The sequence below is a fragment of the Monodon monoceros genome, unplaced genomic scaffold (genome assembly GCF_005190385.1).
Source record: "Monodon monoceros isolate NGI ecotype Baffin Bay Population unplaced genomic scaffold, NGI_Narwhal_1 Super_Scaffold_21, whole genome shotgun sequence".
In the NCBI taxonomy this organism is placed as follows: Eukaryota; Metazoa; Chordata; class Mammalia; order Artiodactyla; family Monodontidae; genus Monodon; species Monodon monoceros.
Genome location: NW_021703778.1, coordinates 83,808,223 through 83,829,198, shown reverse-complemented (window position 1 = coordinate 83,829,198; position 20,976 = coordinate 83,808,223).

Below are 20,976 nucleotides of genomic sequence, written 5' to 3'. Positions count from 1 at the left end.
CACACACACACACACACACACACACACACACACACACACACACACACACGGCTGCCTCTCCAGGACAAGCAGGGCACAGTGACTTGGAAGAATATAGTATTTATGGTATCCCTATATAGATAAGGCCCCGTGTTGCCTGCACCCTATAACGGTGTTGGAGGGCAGGAAACCACACTCTGGGCCCTAGGCACTGGTACTGGAGACCCCCCAGAAAATCCCCCTGTAGTAGCCACCAGCTGTCAAGCCAGAAATAAGAGTGCAGCACAAACAGGAATCCTGTTGAAAGGGGTTTTCCTTATTTGTGATTATTTGTGCCCAGACAATAGTGTATAGGGACCTGGGCAAGTTATTTAACTTCTTCCCAGTTGCAAGACAGGAATAGTAATGACCACACAGTGTTGCAATGTGATGATGAGCCTGCTGAACTGTTATGACACCATGATCTCGAAGATAAAAACAGTGAAACTGTCAAAAATATGAGCCCACTTAAAGTCACAGCCCTATAAGTATGTGGTCTAGTTTGAGTCCTCACCTGCAAAAATTCTCTTACCAGATTCATGAATTGGAGCCTTGATCACACACCCATGGTTGAGTAAAGGCAAGCCTCTGTTCAAGAGGCATTTACTGAACACAAACTGTGTACCAGTTGGTGTGTGGTTGAACCAAGTTACTGGGTGAGCAAGGCAGAAATGTTTCTCCCCTCACATAATAGTCTACAGGGAAAGGCAGACTTGAGACAAATGATGACTCAAATTTTAAATGCCAAGAAGGAGAAGTCCTGGTTGTTTGCTTGGAGGATATATAACGGAGTACTTGACCTAGGTTGTGGCTGACCAGGGAAGGCTTTCCTGAGGAAGTGTTGTTTAACTTAAATCCAAACACATGACTAGACTTAGGGCAGTGGTTCTCAACCCAGGCTATACAGTAGAATGACCTGGGAACTTGAAAAACAGATCTGACACCAGGACTCAATCCCTGGAGGTTCTGATTTAAATAGTCTCGAGTGGAGCCTTGACACAGCCATTTTTAAAAGCTCCCCAGGTAGGGAGAGGTAAGGGTGGTGTTCAGACTGGGAAAAGAATCTGGGCAGAGGGACCATGGCTCAGGAGAAGCAGGGCTTTGTTGGGAGATCCACAAAGGCCTTGCCCTGCCCACCAGTTTTCTGGAAAGTTCTGCACCCTCTGGGGAATCTGGAAACTGCCTGCTTTCTCTACACTCCAGCAGCATGTGAGACACTCTGTACTCTCTCTTAGAGTCCTCCCGCAGTGACGTGTTGGACAGCAGCAGCTGAACATAGGGCTTTTCTAAGGCTTTTGCCCACGAAGCAAAGAGTGAACACTGGTGCCCTGCAAGTCCCCCCTTCCAACATTTCTGAACATCTCTATTACCTCCTAACCTTACCCTAAACTGCCTTCCAGGGTTTCACCTCTAAAGGAGATTTAGATTAAAGGCTTGCTTCAGGCCTTGGCCCTTTTTTTTCTCCTTTTTTCTCCTTGACCCCTTCCTCGAGTAGAGGAGAGACTTTCTAGTTCCTCTTCATATTGCGTGGGAGCCCTAGGCCATATATTCCCCTCTTTAGGCAATAAGTCTCATGGTTTGACTATAGTGTTGGAGCGAGAAGGGGTTGAAAACATAACTACTGAAAGAGATTTCTTTCAAATATGTAAGAAATACACCCATTATCTAGGCAATCGACATATATTAGAGCAGTGTGCTACCAGTACCAAAATTCAGTAGCAAATAAAGAAAATTATGTATTTGCAATAAGATTTTCTTGATGTCAGATGATTCAGGAGCCACCTCTCTTTAAACTTATCATACTCCTTGCAAAATAAGTCCATGGGGCTAGAATTCCCTTATTTCTCCTCTTCATTTCAAAAAACTCCACCCATCCTAAGAGAATCTGCTCAGATCCCTCCTTGTTCATGAGGACTTTTTGCTCATGATATCTCTCTCTTGTTCAAACTTCATTGTACTTATTACCTGAATCATTCATTTAATAATTTATTAATTGTAATACACAATTGTAGTATGCTTACTATGTGCCAAGCATTATGCTGGGCACTGATAATTGGCATATTTATTATATTGTTGTGCTAAACTATTTTTTTAATCACTGTACTTATTCTTCCTAGATGGATTATGGATCCTTAAGGCCAAGGTCACATTCCTTATTCAAGGAAATGTGTACAGTGTCCTAAAAACTGTTACAAAACATAACTAGTTTGTTGGCTATTGTTTTATCAGTTGGAATCTTCTGATATTTTAGCTTCAAGACCATTCTCATCACTTTATATCCCCTGAATAAATACATGTGTCAGCAGGGTTCTCTATCTCCAAGCAAGAAAACTAACTCTAGACAATTTAAGCAAAAAAACTGCTTCAAGTATTATCAGGTTATAAGAGGGCTCATTGACCCTAACGTTGGAATTATATGGGGACTAGTGCAGGCAGGTCTGGGTAGAGGCAGCAGAAACACATGGAGACCTTCTTCAGGGTGATACTATTTGGGTGAATTGATTCCAATCATTTGGTCCTTCTGCCACCCCACTCAGGGTTCAGATTCAAAGGCTAGGGTCCAACTGGCCTAGCTAGCATAAGGAAGCTGCCCCCAGTCCTGGCCAGAGAATGATGGAGCATCCTGATGGATGGTCCCAATAAGAATGCATGTCATGGGAAAGGGGTTACTCTATAAAGAATGATTGAAATACTATTACCAAAAACCGGGAGCATATATGTTTGTCAGATACACACACACAAAAAAATGTCCATGTGTTCCCTATACCATCTCAAGAACTTTTGAAGATATTTATAATTTATTGAGATAAACCATTTCCAAGAGCATAAGAAGCATACTCTAAAATCAGATACTAAGCCATTCACCACAAACTAAAACATTTCTTTATGAAATGAGTTAACTTGACTCTCATGTAGTCCTAATTCCCTCCATTGATCCATTGATGGTGGTAAATAGAGCATTTATAATACAACCAGCTATATCATCAAAAACTAGCTTTTGACTGAGTGTTGTAGAATTTTGCAGTTACAAAAGTATAATGCATATATGACACTACCAAAAACCATACATACGTATAGCAGAAAAACAATACCCTCACATAGATAATCTCATTTAATCCTCACCAGCACTTTATAGGAGGTTGAAAAATAAGGCCAAAGTATTTCTTATCATCTTTCATCAAGAACTGGAGTCTACTTCCCAACCTTTTGAATCTGAGCTTGTGGCTTCCTGTGACCAATAGAAATATGATAGAAGTGACATTGTGTGACTTCCAAGGCTAGGCCTTAAGAGACCTTGCAGCTTCCTCCTTCACCTTCTTAGATGCTGCCCTGAAATGGCCATGGCTTGCAGAAGTTCAGGATGAAAAAGTATGTCCCAGCTACTCTGAGACCCTCACCAAGCCACCAACTAAATGCCGCCACATGTGTGATCCTAGCATATCAGCAGAAAAATTGCCCAGCGAATTCACAGAATAAATATACAGTATCACTATAGTTTTAAGCCACTTAATTATTAGGATAGTCTGGTACACAGGAATAGATAACTAATACAAACTTATAAGGGAAAATATTTCTGTCTCAGTTTTATAGATTTATAAACTCACATTCGGAAACACTGAGAAACTTGTTTAAATTCATAGAACTAGAACTGGAGTCAGGGCTGGATTCAAAACCATGCTTTTGACAACAAGTTAAAAGTACTTTTCATTTCATCACCTCATCCATCTGCCATAAAATCTCACTCAAGATCTTGGTTTGCAGTACACTGGAGCCATTCCCTGTATCCATAACACTTCCCTGGTGTCTTCTGGGAAGCTAAGGTTTCACCCCTGGAGCTTCATTGCAATCCGAACCTACATTGCATCCTATTTGAGAGCCCCATTTATTCTATGCTGCAGTCACTAAGATCTCCCAGGAAACAAAGGGATCATAAAAGCTGCTGTAGTCAACTTCTCTGCCTCTCTGCTTCAGTTTCTAGCCCCTCTCACATCCCCAACACATAGAAGAATTCCTTGTGAATAACAGGAGCTCAAAGAATATTTGTTGAATGAACAGATAAATGCATTAACTTCCTTTCAAGATGGTGATATGATGGCAACTTTAAAACCTCGCCCCAGTCTTCCTTATCACTCTGTGTGTTAAGGAAAGACCTAAACCTCTCCAGCCACAGACAGAGCCCTAGTGTGTTACATTGCCTGGTTGTGCTTCTGTGTCCATCACTCCCTCTTGGGATGTGATATGAATGAAAGGGACTTGGCTTTGAAAAAGAATTAAAGGTAGAATTAAGTTGCCTTCTCCTATCTATGAAACAAAACTATAATCACGGACATAGAGAATAGACTGGCGGTTGCCAAGGGGGAGGGGGGCGGGAGAGGGATGGATTGGGAGTTTGGGACTAGCAGATGCAAACTGGCATATATAGAATGGATAAACAAGGTCCCACTGTAGAGCACAGGGAACTATATTCAACATCCTGTGAAACCATAAAGGAAAAGAATATGGTGAGACTTTCAAGATGGCAGAGGTGTAAGATCTGGTGTAAGATGTGGAGATCATCTTTCTCCCCACAAATACATCAGAAATACATCTACATGTGGAACAACTCCTACAGAACACCTACTGAACACTGGCAGAAGACCTCAGACTTTCCAAAAGGGAACAGACGCCCTCAGGAGACGTACATGAAGAGGCAGGGCCAAATCCAAAGCTGAACCCCAGGAGCTGTGCGAACAAAGAAGAGAGGGAAATCTCTCCATGCAGCCTCAGGAGCAGTGGATTAAATCTCCACAACCAACTTGACGTACCCTGCATCTCTGGAATACCTGAATAGACAATGAGTCATCCCAAAATTGAGGCGGTGGACTTTGGGAGCATCTGTAGACTAGGGGTTTGCTTTTTCTGCGTCTAATTTGTTTCTGTTTTTTGTTTATCTTAGTTTAGTATTTAGAGGTTATTATCATCGGTAGATTTGTTTATTGACTTCGTTGCTCTGTTCCTTTTCTTTTTTTAATATATACATATTTTTTCCTTTTTCTCTTTTTGTGATGTGTATCTATATGTGTCTTTGCATGATTTTGTCTGTATAGCTTTGCTTTTACCATTTCTCCTAGGGTTCTGCCTGTCCATTTTGTTTTGTTTTTTTGCTTTTTTAGTATATATTTTAGCACTTCTTATCATTAGTGGGTTTGTTTGTTAGTTTGGTTGCTCTCTACTTTCTTTCTTCAAATTACTATTTGATTTTTTTAATTTTTAATATTTTTTATTTTAATAACAATATTTAATTTTTATTATTTTTCTTTCTTTCTTTTTTTTCTCCCTTTTCTTCTGAGCTGCGTGGCTGACAGGGTTTTCATGATCTGGCCAGTGTCAGGCCTGTGCCTCTGAAGTGGGAGAGCTGAGTTCAGGACATTGGTCTACCAGAGACCTAGCAGCTCCATGTAATATCTCTGTCTACCAGAGACCTAGCAGCTCCATGTAATATCACACAGCGAAAACTCTCCCAGAGATATCCATCTCAACGCTAAGACCCAGCTCCACTCAACGAGCAGCAAGCTACAGTTCTGGACACCCTATGCCAAAAAAGTAGCAAGACAGAAACAAAACCCCACCCACTAGCAGAGAGGCTGCCTAAAATCATAGTAAGGTCACAGACACCCAAAAAACACACCACCAGACACGGTCTGGCCCACGAGAAAGACAAGATCCAGCCTCATCCACCAGAAGACAGGCACCAGTCCCCTCCACCAGGAAGTTTACACAACGCAGTGAACCAACCTTAGCCACTGGGGGCAGACCTCAAAAAACAATGGGAACTACGAACCTGCAGCCCGCAAAAAGAAGACCCTAAGCACAGTAAGTGAAGGAAATGGAGAAGACAGAGAAACACACAGCAGATGAAAGAGCAAGGTAAAAACCCACCAAACCAAACAAATGAGGAGGAAATAGGCAGTCTACCTGAAAAACAATTCAGAGTAATGATAGTAAAGATCATCCAAAATCTTGGAAATAGAATGGAGAAAACACAAGAAACATTTAACAAGGACCTAGAAGAACTGAAGAGCAAAAAAACAATGATGAACAACACAATAAATGAAATTTAAAATTCTCTAGAAGGAATCAATAGCAGAATAACTGAGGCAAAAGAACGGAGAAGTGAACTGGAAGATAAAATAGTGGAAATAACTACCACAGAGCAGAATAAATAAAAAAGAATGAAAAGAATTGAGGACAGTCTCAGAGACCTCGGGGACAACATTAAGTGCACCAACATTCGAATTATAGGGCTCCCAGAAGAATAAGAGAAAAAGAAAGGGACTGAGAAAATATTTGAAGAGATTATAGTTGAAAACTTCCCTAATATGCGAAAGGAAATAATCAATCAAGTCCAGGAAGTGCAGAGAGTCCCATACATGATAAAACCAAGGAGAAACACACCAAGACACATGTTAATCAAACTATCAAAAATTAAATACAGAGAAAAAATATTAACAGCAGAAAGGGAAAAACAACAAATAACATACAAGGGAACTCCCATAAATTTAACAACAGATCTTTCAGCAGAAACTCTGCGAGCCAGAAGGGAGTGGCAGGACATATTTAAAGTGATGAAAGGGAAAAACCTACAACCAAGATTACTCTACCCAGCAAGGATCTCATTCACATTCGATGGAGAAATTAAAACCATTACAGACAAGCAAAAGCTAAGAGAATTCAGCACCATCAAACCAGCTTTAAAACAAATGCTAAAGGAACTTCTCTAGGCAGGAGACACAAGAGAAGGAAAAGATCTATAATAACAAACCCAAAACAATTAAGAAAATGGTAATAGGAACATATATATCAATAACTACCTTAAATGTAAATGGATTAAATGTTCCAACCAAGACTTAGACTGGCTGAATGGATACAAAAACAAGACCCATATATATGCTGTCTACAAGAGACCCACTTCAGACCTAGGGACACATACAGACTGAAAGTGAGGGGATGGAAAAGATATTCCATGGAAATGGAAATGAAAAGAAAGCTAGAGCAGCAAGTCTCATATCAGACAAAATAGCCTTTAAAATAAAGACCATTACAAGAGACAAAGAAGGACATTGCATAATGATCAAGGGATCAATCCAAGAAGAAGGCATATAAATTGTAAACATTTATGCACCAAACATAGGAGCACCTCAATACATAAGGCAAATGCTACCAGCCATAAAACGGGAAATTGAAAGTAACCCAGTCGTACTAGGGGATTTTAACAGCCCACTTTCACCAATGGACAGATCATCCAAAATGAAAATAAATAAGGAAACACAAGCTTTAAATGATACCTTAAACAAGATGGACTTAATTGATATTTATAGGACATTCCATCCCAAAACAACAGAATACACTTTCTTCTCAAGTACTCATGGAACATTCTTCAGTGTAGATAATATCTTGGGTCACAAATCAAGCCTTGGTAAATTTAAGAAAATTGAAATTGCATCAAGTATCTTTTCCGACCACAATGCTATGAGACTAGGTATCAATTACAGGAAAAAATCCGTAAAAAATACAGACACGTGGAGGTTAAACAATACACTACTAAATAACCAAGAGATCACTTAAGGAATCAAAAAGGAAATTAAAAAATACCTAGAAACAAATAACAATGAACACAGAACAACCCCAAACCGATGTGATGCAGCAAAAGCAGTTCTAAGAAGGAAGTTTATAGCAATACAATCCTACCTCAAGAAACAAGAAACATCTCAAATAAACAGCATAGGATTACACCGAAAGCAATTAGAGAAACAAGAACAAAAAAACCCCAAAGTTAGCAGAAGGAAAGAAATCAGAAAGATCAGATCAGAAATAAATGAAAAAGAAAAGTGGGAAACAATTGCAAAGATCAATAAAACTAAAAGCTGGTTCTTTGAGAAGATAACAAAATTGATAAACCATTAGCCAGACTCATCAAGAAAAAAAAGGGAGGAGACTCAAAGCAATAGAATTAGAAATGAAAAAGTAGAAGTTACAACTGACACTGCAGAAAGACAAGGGACGATTAGAGATTACTACAAGTAACTATATGCGAATAAAATGGACAACCTGGAAGAAATGGACAAATTCTTAGAAGAGCACAACCTTCTGAGACTAAACCAGGAAGAAATAGAAAATATAAACAGACCAATCACAAGCACTGAAATTGAGTCTGTAATTAAAAATCTTCCAACAAACAAAAGCCAAAGGCCAGATGGCTTCACAGGCGAATTCTATCAAACATTTAGAGAAGAGCTAACACCTATTCTTCTCAAAATCTTCCAAAATATAGCAGAGGGAGGAAAACTCCCAAACTCATTCTACGAGGCCACCATCACCCTGATACTAAAACCAGACAAAGATGTCACAAAGAGAGAAAACCACAGGCCAATATCACTGATGAACATAGATGCAAAAATCCTCAACAAAATACTAGCACACAGAATCCAACAGCACATTAAAAGGATCATACACCATGATCAAGTGGGGTTTATTCCAGGAATGCAAGGATTCTTCAACATACTGAAAGCAATCAATGTGATAAACCATATTAACAAATTGAAGGTGAAAAACCATATGATTATCTCAATAGATGCAGAAAAAGTTTTTGACAAAATTCAACACCCATTTATGATAAATACCCTCCAGAAAGTAGGCATAGAGGGAACTAACCTCAACATAATAAAGGCCATGTATGACAAACCCACAGCCAACATCATTCTCAATGGTGAAAAACTGAAACCATTTCCCCTAAGATCAGGAAAAACACAGGGTTGTCCACTCTCACCACTATTATTCAACATAGTTTTGGAAGTTTTAGCCACAGCAATCAGAGAAGAAAAAGAAATAAAAGGAATCCAAATCAGAAAAGAAGAAGTAAAGCTGTCACTGTTGGCAGATGACATGATACTATACATAGAGAATCCTAATGATGCTACCAGAAAACTACTAGAGCTAATCAATGAATTTAGTAAAGTAGCAGGATACAAAATTAATGCACAGAAATCTCTTGAATTCCTATAGACTAATGATGAAAATCTGAAAGAGAAATTAAGGAAACACTCCCATTTACCATTGCAGCAGAAAGAATAAAATACCTAGGAACAAACGTACTTAAGGAGACAAAACACCTGTATGCAGAAAACTATAAGACACTGATGAAAGAAATTAAAGATGATACAAACAGATGGAGAGGTATACGATGTTCTGGGATTGGAAGAATCAAAATTGTGAAAATGACTATACTACCCAAAGCAATCTACAGATTCAATGCAATCCCTATCAAACTACCAATGGCATTTTTCACAGAACTAGAACAAAAAATTGCACAATTTGTATGGAAACACAAAAGACCCCAAATAGCCAAAGCAATCTTGAGAAAGAAAAATGGAGCTGGAGGAATCAGGCTCCCTGACTACAGACTATACTACAAAGCTACAGTAATCAAGACAGTATGATACTGGCACAAAAACAGAAATATAGATCAATGGAACAGGATAGAAAGCCCAGAGATAAATCCACACACATATGGTCATCTTATTTCTGATAAAAGAGGCAAGAATATACAGTGGAGAAAGGACAGTGTCTTCAATAAGTGGTGCTGGGAAAATTGGACAGCTACATGTAAAAGAATGAAATTAGAACACTCCCTAACACCATACACAAAAATAAACTTAAAATGGATTAAAGACCTAAATGTAAAGCCAGACACTATAAAACTCTTAGAGGAAAACATAGGCAGGACACTCTGTGACATTAATCACAGCAAGGTCCTTTTTGACCCACCTCCCAGAGAAATGGAAATAAAAACAAAAATAAACAAATGGGAACTAATGAAACAAAAGCTTTTGAACTGCAAAGGAAAACATAAACAAGACAAGAAGACAACTCTCAAAAATGGGAGAAAATGTTACGAAGCGACTAACAAATGATTAATCTCCAAAATTCACAAGCAGCTCATGCAGCTCAATATCAAAACAAACAACCCAATCCAAAAATGGGCAGAAGACCTAAATAGACATTTCTCTAAAGAAGATATACAGGTTGCCAACAAACCCATGAAAGAATGCTCAACATCACTAATCATTAGAGAAATGCAAATCAAAACTACCATGAGATATCACCTCACACCAGTTAGAATGGCCATCATCAAAAAATCTACAAAGAATAAATGCTGGAGAGGGTGTGGAGAAAAAGGGAACCCCCTTGCACTGTTGGTGGGAATGTAAATTGATACAGCCACTATGGAGAACAGTATGAAGGTCCCTTAAAAAACTAAAAATAGAACTTCCATACAACCCAGCAATCCCATTACCTGGCATACACCCTGAGAAAACCATAGTTCAAAAGGAGTCATGTACCACAGTGTTCATTCCAGCTCTATTTACAATAGACAGGACATGGAAGCAAACTAAGTGTCCAACAACAGACGAATGGATAAAGAAGATGTGGCACATATATACAATGGAATATTACTCAGCCATAAAATGAAACAAAATTGAGTTATTTGTAGTGAGGTGGATGGACCTAGAGTCTGTCATACAGAGTGAAGTAAGTCAGAAAGGGAAAAACAAATACCGTATGCTAACACATACATATGGAATCTAAAAAAAAAAAAAAAAAGTTCTGAAGAACCTAGGGGCAGGACAGGAATAAAGATGCAGACATAGAGAATGAACTTGAGGACATGGGGAGGGGGAAGGGTAAGCTGGGATGAAGTGAGAGAGTGGCATGGACATATATACACTACCAAATGTAAAATAGCTAGCTAGTGGGAAGCAGCCCCATAGTACAGGGAGATCAGCTCAGTGCTTTGTGACCACCTAGATGGGTGGGATAGGGAGGGTGGAGGGAGATGCAGGAGGGAGGAGATATGGGGATATATGTATATGTATAGCTGATTCACTTTGTTATAAAGCAGAAACTAACACACCATTGTAAAGCAATTATACTCCAATAAATATGTTTAAAAAAAGGAAAAGAAAAAAGATATTAAATACAATGAAGACATAATTATATAAATAAACAGTACATAGATGTAAAAAACAGAATATGAAAAAGAATGTATATGTATAACTGAGTCACTTTGCTATACAGCAGTAATTAACACAACATTGGAAATCAACTATACTTCAATAAAAAATAATTTTTTTTTAAAAAAGAATTAAGTTGCCTTCTTGCTAGCAGAGTACCTCCACATATGTTCCCTCCCTTTTTAAAAATTATTGCTTAGTTTCTTTATTCACTTAAACATTTTAATTGAAAGCCAGGCACTATGTGCCAGACACTGTGTCAGAAACTCAGGATTCAACCATGAAGGAGATTCCATTTCTGCCTAGAAGAATCACAAGGTCTAGGGCATTGGAAGAGGGCCTTACAGTTACAATTACCATTGATTAAGCCTTGGTTGTGCAGGTACTGTGTTAAGTGAGAGGTTAGTAATGTTCTTCCCATTTAATGTTTTAGTGAGATTAAGGTTTAATGGAGAACAGTCTAAAATGACATAAATATATATTTCTTTTAGGGAAAATTTGTACATGTTTGTGTCTGTATTCATGCTCAGGATCCTAAGAAATTCCCACTTCACTGCAAAATTCTGTTTTTGTGAGGGGGAAAGGTGAAAAAGAGAAAAAAAGAAACAGGTAAAAATTTTTACATGCAGAGAAGGAATAGAATTTTTCATTTTAATTGTATACCTGAAACTAACATAATTTGTAAATCAACTATGCTTCAGTAAAAAAAGAATAAATTTTTTAAAAGAAGTTTTTTCATTTTAATCATTTTCAGAAGCTTTGTTTATTATAGAAATATTTTAGCGACTAAAGAAAAGGTTTTTTTAAAGTATTTTCCCATAATCCTGCCACCCTAACACAACGATTCGTATTTTTTCAGTGTCCCTCCAGTCTCTGACCATATGGTATATTTTACATAGTCTAACCAAGGTGTGTGTATAGTTTTGTGTTCTGCTGAACAGTTAGGGGAACTCATTCAGTGTTTAACCTTTGCATTTTGCAGTTGGGGTCCCTGGGCGAGGTTTGCCTAGCTGTACATCTGGCAGAAAGCATGTACAACTGTTAAATTATGTTATTGAAATAACTTTCATTACCTCAATCCCCCAAAGCAAACAGTTCCTCTCCACCCAAAACAAAAGCTCTGGTTCCCAGACCTCACTTCATTTGTGTTTTCCATGAGTTCTGTGACCCACCCTGGTATTCCCTGTCATTTTTTCTACCAGACATAACAGATACCAACCCAACAGCAGAGGAGAATAAAGAAAAGGCCTGGATAGCAAGAAAGGACATAACATTGTATCCAACGCAAATTAAAAACACATTCCCTCTCAGCTCCATTCAACAGCATTTACCAAACACCAGCTCTGTGCTCCAGACCACGGTAGACCCGGCAGAAGCAACCAGAAAGTGTCAGAATGGTAACCTCCCTGAAGGGCAACACACTCTCTCAGGAGGGAGGAACTGAGTGCCTGTAGCAGGGGTCAGCAAACTTCCTATAAAGTGACAGAGACTAAATATTTTAGGTTTTGTGGGCCGAGAGGCAAAAGAAAGCAAATTTCTGCAAGCATTTTATTGACCAAAATAAAACTTTACGGACATTGAATTTGAATTTCATATAATTTTCACATGTAACAAAATATTACTATTCTTCAACAATTTGAAAATGCAATAACCATTCTTAGCCTGCAGGCCTGCATAAAAACAGACAGTGGGGGCAGATTTGCCGCACAGGCCATAGTTTGCCAACCCCTGATGAATAAGATAAAAGCAAGCACAGAAAATGTCCCCGGCCATCAGTTTCCAAAAGTGAGCGGGACCACAACAGGAGTCCAGAGAGGAGGGACGTGGGGTGGTCCAGTCAGGAAGCCTTAATGGAAGAGATGGAATTTGAGCAGAGCCTTGAAGGGACAGTAGGATTTGGCTGCATAGAAGAGTCTGGGTAGAACATTCCAGGAGGAAGCGATGAGCATGAGGCAAAGGCACAGAGGGAAGAAAGATCAAGGGCCAAAGGGGTCATATGAGGTGTTTCCCCATCCTTCACTATGACATAGTTCTAGCTCTCCAATGCTTCTGTGACACGCCCTGGGCTGGGTGTTTATGAACAGGAGGTGTATCGTGGGAGTGTGGGAGTAGGCCTTTAAATTACAATTAATCATATTTATAATATTCACCACCCCAAACTTGGAAACTCTGAGATCCATCAGATCTGTAGTTTAAAACTGATGGAGAACAAGCTAGACTAGTTTTCTTCATCAGGAGACTTTCCAGGTTTCATTTAGTCACCTATGTTATGGAATTTTTGTGGGGAATGAGCTTTTCCTCAGAATCTTAATAATATTCTAATCCTAACAGGAAATGCCAAATGCCCTAACCCAAATTTTCATGGCCAATCTGAAAGTTTTAATCACATTAGGAGTGACAAGTAGCTTTGGTTAGTGACATTTATCTTTTCCTACATGTTTTTGTTTTTACTTGCAGTATGAAGTTTCTCTAAGAAGTCAACAATTTGTGGATACTAGTAATTACTGGATACCTTAAAAAAAATGTTCTTCTTGGCTGACTTTATCTATTCCCATGATTTCACCTCCTGCTCATAAAATGCTTCTAACTCCCAGATCTGTATCTGCAGCCCAGATATCTCCCTAGAGCTTCAAATTCAGATGTCCATGTTCCTGCTGGGGATCTCCACCTAGTCCTCCCACAGGCGTGGTGGGCAGCCTTCAAGATGGCCCCCAGCGAGCCCCACCTCTTGGTACTCACACCCTTGGGTGATCCCCTCCCCTTGAGTGTGGGCTGGACCTACTGAGTGGGGCTTATGGGACATAATTTCCAATATTAAATTACAAAAAGACTCTGGATTCCATCTTATTTACCCTTTCTGGCTCTCCAGCTTGCTCCAGCTGCTGGAAGCCAGCCGCAATGTTCTGAGCTGCCCTATGAGAGGCCTCGTGGCAAGCACCTGATGGAGGTCTCAGGTCAACAGCCATTAAGGATCTAAGGCCCTCAGTCCAGCAGCCCTGGATGAACTAAATTTTGCTAACACTCACATGGGTGAGTTTGGAAGTCTTCAGCGGAGACTGCAACCCCAGCCATCACCTTGCTATCAGCTGTGAGAGACACTGAGTCTGAGGCACTTACCTAAGCAGTGCCCAACTGGTGACCCACAGAAACTATGAGATAATAAAATGTGTGGTGTTTAAAGCCACTAAATTTTGAGGTAATTTGTTCTACAGAAATAGATAACTAATGTATCAGCAAACTCCCCAAACCTGTTCCCTCCTCTAAATTCTCTATTTAACTGCTAGGACTACTATGTATCTAGTCCACCTATGCTGACAATAGGCTTGCTAGAGGTCCTCCCTTTGTGTTTCTTACATCTACAAAAGCTCACATGCTTTTATATTTTCTAATCCCAATCATCATGACTTAGTAGGTTTAAAATTTGCCCCCTGTGAGTTCCATCTGGAAACTAAGTCATTTGTGCAACATAACATGCTTCTGCTTGAACTTTCTCGGTTTGTGCATGAGTCTGTGAGCAATGATATTAATGACATCACTCTGGATATCTTTCCGCAAATAATAAAACCCTGGGAAGTATCCAGAGTGATAGAATGGGAGAAGGGAGAGTCTGGAAAACGCTAGGAAACTATGCCTATAGCTTGAAAATGAACCACATTTTATGTGAGATGGAACAAGCACAGGATTAGAAGACAGAAGACATGGGTCTAGACTCTGCTACTAATCGGCTGTGTCCTCAGCAAGTCATTTTATTTCTTCAAGAGTCACTTTTCTCTTCAGGAAAATGAGGGTGTTAGATTTCAGTGGGAAACAGAGCCATGAGGGGGTTGCTTCGGGATGAACTAGGGAGTTTATTAAACTTCATATTCCTGTTCCTAACACTCACCCCAGGCTGAGGCAGCAGGACTGAGATGGGCCATAGGCATCTGTATTTCTAAAGTGACCAGCTCCCTGAAGTAAATCCAGGAATGGGAATCCTGAACTACATCCTCTTAAAGGAGATTTCAAGTCTAATATTGTAATTACCAAGAAGTTTTCATTATATGCCTATTCTGCTTTGCATGTACATTATAAAATACACCCAAAATTAAAATTCTAAAGGATGATTTAGTGTGTGTGCATATATGTATCTGTTTTCATTTTCTTTTCTTCCCAAACCCTGACGTGTCTCCTTGCATAGTCACTGGGACCCACGCACTTCATTGGGAGACCCCGTGAAGACCATGACAGATCTATTGGAACTGGGTGAAGAGGGGCACAAAGGTCTGGGATTACCAAAGACAAACCAACAAGTCAGGGTAGCAAGGGGGACTCTTGTAGTCACGGTATTGCTTGGCATTGTATGAGATACTGAGAAATAAAAGATATTGTTCCAAAAGAACTTACAAACTGGATGAGAATGTGTGTGTGTGTGTGTGTGTGTGTGTCTGTGTACAGAGTTAGCCCTTCTTGTCCTCACCTGAAAGCCTATAACAGCACAGTGTCACATTTTATTAGTCTGTTCATGCTGCCGTAACAAAATACCACAGACTGGGTGGCTTACACAACAGACAGTTGTGTTTCTCATAGTTTTTGTGGCCAGAAGTCCACGATCAAAGTGTTGGCTGATTCAGTTCCTAGCAAGGGCCATCTTCCTGGTTTGCAAATGACAGTCTTCCCTCTGAGTCCTCACATGGTAGAGAGCGAGCAATCTCTCACTCTTCCTCTTCTTATAAAGCCACTAATCCCAACATGGGTGCTCTGCCCTCATGACCTCATCTAACCCTAATTACTTCCCAAGGACCCCATCTCTAAATAATCACACTGGAGATTAGGGCTTCAACATAATGAATTTGAGGAGGACATATTCAGTCCATAGCACACATAAAAAGGAAACAGAATCTGACTTCATGAGAAAACATCTGAAACAATCTTCAGTGAAAAGTACTATAAGTCTTTACTGAAGGTCTCTTGAGGAGATGTAAAGGGAATTTTGTTCCATGCTGCACACAGCAAGACTTTATTGCCAAAACCCTCCCTCAAACCCTATTTCACTTTCACCAAATCTCTCAGACCAACAATTCCACCTGTCCTCACCCTGGTTCTCTTCGTCTCCTCCCTGACCCTCTCTCCTAGGATTCTGCAACCTACACTCCCAGCCCACAGACCTTAAGTAGGCAGAGTTTTTCTCTTTCTCAGCTTCTCCTATGTGTTCCACAAAAGAAAAGAATCAGCCTGGGATCCACCTTCAGTTGAAGGGAGACACAGGTTCACAGATATGTCTAATAAAATATTTTAAACCCTGTACACTAAGAAAGTGGAACTAACAAAATTAAGTAATATATACTTAAATACTAAGTAGACAGAGAATCAGAATTCTAGATGTTCAGAGGAGAGAGAGAGTAGAACCAGAGAGGCCGTGGAGAAAAGAGGAGATTAGCCAGGGGTTGAAAACTGGGAAAATCTTTTGCAGGAGAGCAGTGGAGCCCTCCTCTCATATGGGAGGGGGAATTCTTGTACAAGGGAAGGCCGAACAAAACAGGGAAGTATACAACCTGTGTAGAAGGTGGACAAAACTAGGTGGGCTGTATAAAGTGCAAGGAGGGTGAGAGACAAGATTAGAAAGTTTGTTGCACCCAGAAGACTGAGGACTGTAAGGAAATACACCTTACTAAAGAACGTAAAGCATGGGAGTGACATGACTTAGAAAATTAATATTTTGTCACCATGCTGGAAGGACCGAAGAACAGACATCTTTAAGAAAGGAGGTCAGGAGGCTAATGCAGCCTCTGGGTCTTGGTGATGAGAGTGTGCTCCAAGGAGGTGGGAGCACACATGAAACAGAATAGAAAAATGACTGTGTGATTTTAGTAGAACCATCATGGCTGTGTGAATGACTGAATATGAAAAGCAATGCAGAAGGAAAGCCAGATGGCACTGAGACTTGAAGATGGTCGGATGGGGGATGAACAAAATTGAGAAGTGGAGGAGGAGAGAAATTGGGAATGCAGAAGGGAGAAGATGGTGAGTTTGATTCTTTTTTTTACGTGGCAATTCTGAAGGCAGCTCAACCAAGGTGGAGTAGCCAGTAGGCAAGGAGATGCAAGGGCTGCTTTGGAGAGATTTGGGGTTTAGATTTTGAGCATCTATAAGAAATCACATTCATCAGCTAATTAAAACTGCATTCTCCTGGAAGACTCAAATCAATAGAATTAGAAATGAAAAAGGAGAAGTAACAACTTACACTGCAGAAATACAAGTGATCATGAGAGATTACTACAAGCAACTCTATGCCAATAAAATGGACAACCTGGAAGAAATGGACAAATTCTTAGAAAAGCACAACCTGCCAAGACAGAATCAGGAAGAAATAGAAAACATGAACAGACCAATCACAAGCACTGAAATTGAAACTGTGATTAAAAATCTTCCAACAAACAAAAGCCCAGGAGCAGATGGCTTCACAGGCGAATTCTATCAAACATTTAGAGAAGAGCTAACACCTATCCCTCTCAAACTCTTCCAAAATATAGCAGAGGGAGGAACACTCCCAAACTCATTCTAGGAGGCCACCATCACCCTGATACCAAAACCAGACAAGGATGTCACAAAGAAAGAAAATGACAGGCCAATATCACTGATGAACATAGATGCAAAAATCCTCAACAAAATACTAGCAAACAGAATCCAACAGCACATTAAAAGAATCATACAACATAATGAAGTGGGGTTTATTCCAGGAATGCAAGGATTCTTCAATATACGCAAGTCAATCAATGTGATACACCATATTAACAAACTGAAGGAGAAAAACCATATGGTCATCTCAATAGATGCAGAGAAAGCTTTCAACAAAATTCAACACCCAATTATGATAAAAACCCTCCAGAAAGTAGGCATAGAGGGAACTTTCCTCAATATGATAAAGGCCATATATGACAAGCCCACAGCCAACATTGTCCTCAATGGTGAAAAACTGAAAGCATTTCCACTAAGATCAGGAACAAGACAAGGTTGCCAACTCTCACCGCTCTTATTCAACACAGTTTTGGAAGTTTTAGCCATAGCAATCAGAGAAGAAAAGGAAATAAAAGGAATCCAAATCCGAAAAGAAGAAGTAAAGCTGTCACTATTTGCAGATGACATGATACTATACATAGAGAATCCTAATGATGCTACCAGAAAACTACTAGAGCTAATCCATGAATTGGGTAAAGTAGCAGGACACAAAATTAATGCACAGAAATCTCTGGCATTCCTATACACTAATGATGAAAAATCTGAAAGTGAAATCAAGAAAACACTCCCATTTACCATTGCAACAAAAAGAATAAAATATCTAGGAATAAACCTACCTAAGGAGACAAAAGACCTGTATGCAGAAAATCATAAGACACTGATGAAAGAAATTAAAGATGATACAAACAGATGGAGAGATATACCATGTTCTTGGATTGGAAGAATCAACATTGTGAAAATGACTCTACTACCCAAAGCAATCTACAGATTCAATGCAATCCCTATCAAACTACCACTGGCATTTTTCACAGAACTAGAACAAAAACTTTCACAATTTGTATGGAAACACCAAAGACCCCAAATAGCCAAAGCAATCTTGAGAATGAAAAGCGGAGCTGGAGGAATCAGGCTCCCTGACTTTAGACTATACTACAAAGCTACAGTAATCAAGACAGTATGATACTGGCACAAAAACAGAAATATAGATCAATGGAACAGGATAGAAAGCCCAGAGATAAACCCATGCACATATGGTCACCTTACCTTTGATAAAGGAGGCAGGAATGTACAGTGGAGAAAGGACAGCCTCTTCAATAAGTGGTGCTGGGAAAACTGGACAGGTACATGTAAAAGTATGAGATTAGATCACTCCCTAACACCATACACAAAAATAAGCTCAAAGTGGATTAAAGACCTAAATGTAAGGCCAGACACTATAAAACTCTTCGAGGCAAACATAGGCAGAACACTCTATGACATAAATCACAGCAAGATCCTTTTTGACCCACCTCCTAGAGAAATGGAAATAAAAACAAAAATAAACAAATGGCACCTAATGAAACTGAAAAGCTTTTGCACAGCAAAGGAAACCATAAACAGGACCAAAAGACAACTCTCAGAATGGGAGAAAATATTTGCAAATGAAGTAACTGACAAAGGATTAATCTCCAAAATTTACAAGCAGCTCATGCAGCTCAATAACAAAAAACAAACAACCCAATCCAAAAATGGGCAGAAGACCTAAATAGACATTTCTCCAAAGAAGATATACAGATTGCCAACAAACACATGAAAGAATGCTCAACATCACTAATCATTAGAGAAATGCAAATCAAAACTACAATGAGATATCATCTCACACCAGTCAGAGTGGCCATCATCAAAAAAATCTAGAAACAATAAATGCTGGAGAGGGTGTGGAGAAAAGGGAACACTCTTGCACTGCTGGTGGGAATGTGAATTGGTACAGCCACTATGGAGAACAATATGGAGGTTCCTGAAAAAACTACAAATAGAACTACCATATGACCCAGCAATCCCACTACTGGGCATATACCCTGAGAAAACCATAATTCAAAAAGAGTCATGTACCGAAATGTTCATTGCAGCTCTATTTACAATAGCCCGGAGATGGAAACAACCTAAGTGTCCATCATCAGATGAATGGATAAAGAAGATGTGGCACATATATACAATGGAATATTACTCAGCCATAAAAAGAAACAAAATTCAGCTCTTTGTAATGAGGTGGATGGACCTAGAGTCTGTCATACAGAGTGAAGTAAGTCAGAAAGAGAAAGACAAATACCGTATGCTAACACATATATATGGAATTTAAGAAAAAAAATGTCATGAAGAACCTAGGGGTAAGACAGGAATAAAGACACAGACCTACTAGAGAATGGACTTGACGATATGGGGAGGGGGAAGCATAAGCTGTGACAAAGCGAGAGAATGGCATGGACATATATACACTACCAAATGTAAAATAGATAGCTAGTGGGAAGCAGCCGCATAGCACAGGGAGGTCAGCTCAGTGCTTTGTGATTACATAGAGGGGTGGGATAGGGAGGGTGGGAGAGAGGCGCAAGAGGGAGGAGATATGGGGATATACGTATATGTATACCTGATTCACGTTGTTATAAAGCAGAAACTAACACACCACTGTAGAGCAGTTATGCTCCGATAAAGATGTTGAAAAAAAAAAGAATGCTCAACATCATTAATCATTAGGGAAATGCAAATCAAAACTATAATGAGATATCATCTCACCCCAGTCAGAATGGCCATCATCCAAAAATCTAGAAACAATAAATGCTGGAGAGGGTGTGGAGAAAAGGGAACACTCTTGCACTACTGGTGGGAATGTGAATTGGTACAGCCACTATGGAGAACAATATGGAGGTTCCTGAAAAAAACTACAAATAGAACTACCATATGACCCAGCAATCCCACTACTGGGCATATACCCTGAGAAAACCATAATTCAAAAAAAGTCATGTGCCAAAATGTTCATTGCAGCTCTATTTACAATAGCCCAGAGATGGAAACAACCTAAGTGTCCATCATCGGATGAATGGTTAAAGAAGATGTGGCACATATATACAATGGAATATTACTCAGCCATAAAAAGAAACGCAATTGAGCTATTTGTAATGAGGTGGATGGACCTAGAGTCTGTCATACAGAGTGAAGTAAGTCAGAAAGAGAAAGACAAATACCGTATGTTAACACATATATATGGAATTTAAGAAAAAAAATGTCATGAAGAACCTAGGGGTATGACAGGAATAAAGACACAGACCTACTAGAGAATGGACTTGAGGATATGGGGAGGGGGAAGGGTAATCTGTGACTAAGTGAGAGAGTGGCATGGACATATATACACTACCAAACGTAAAATAGATAGCTA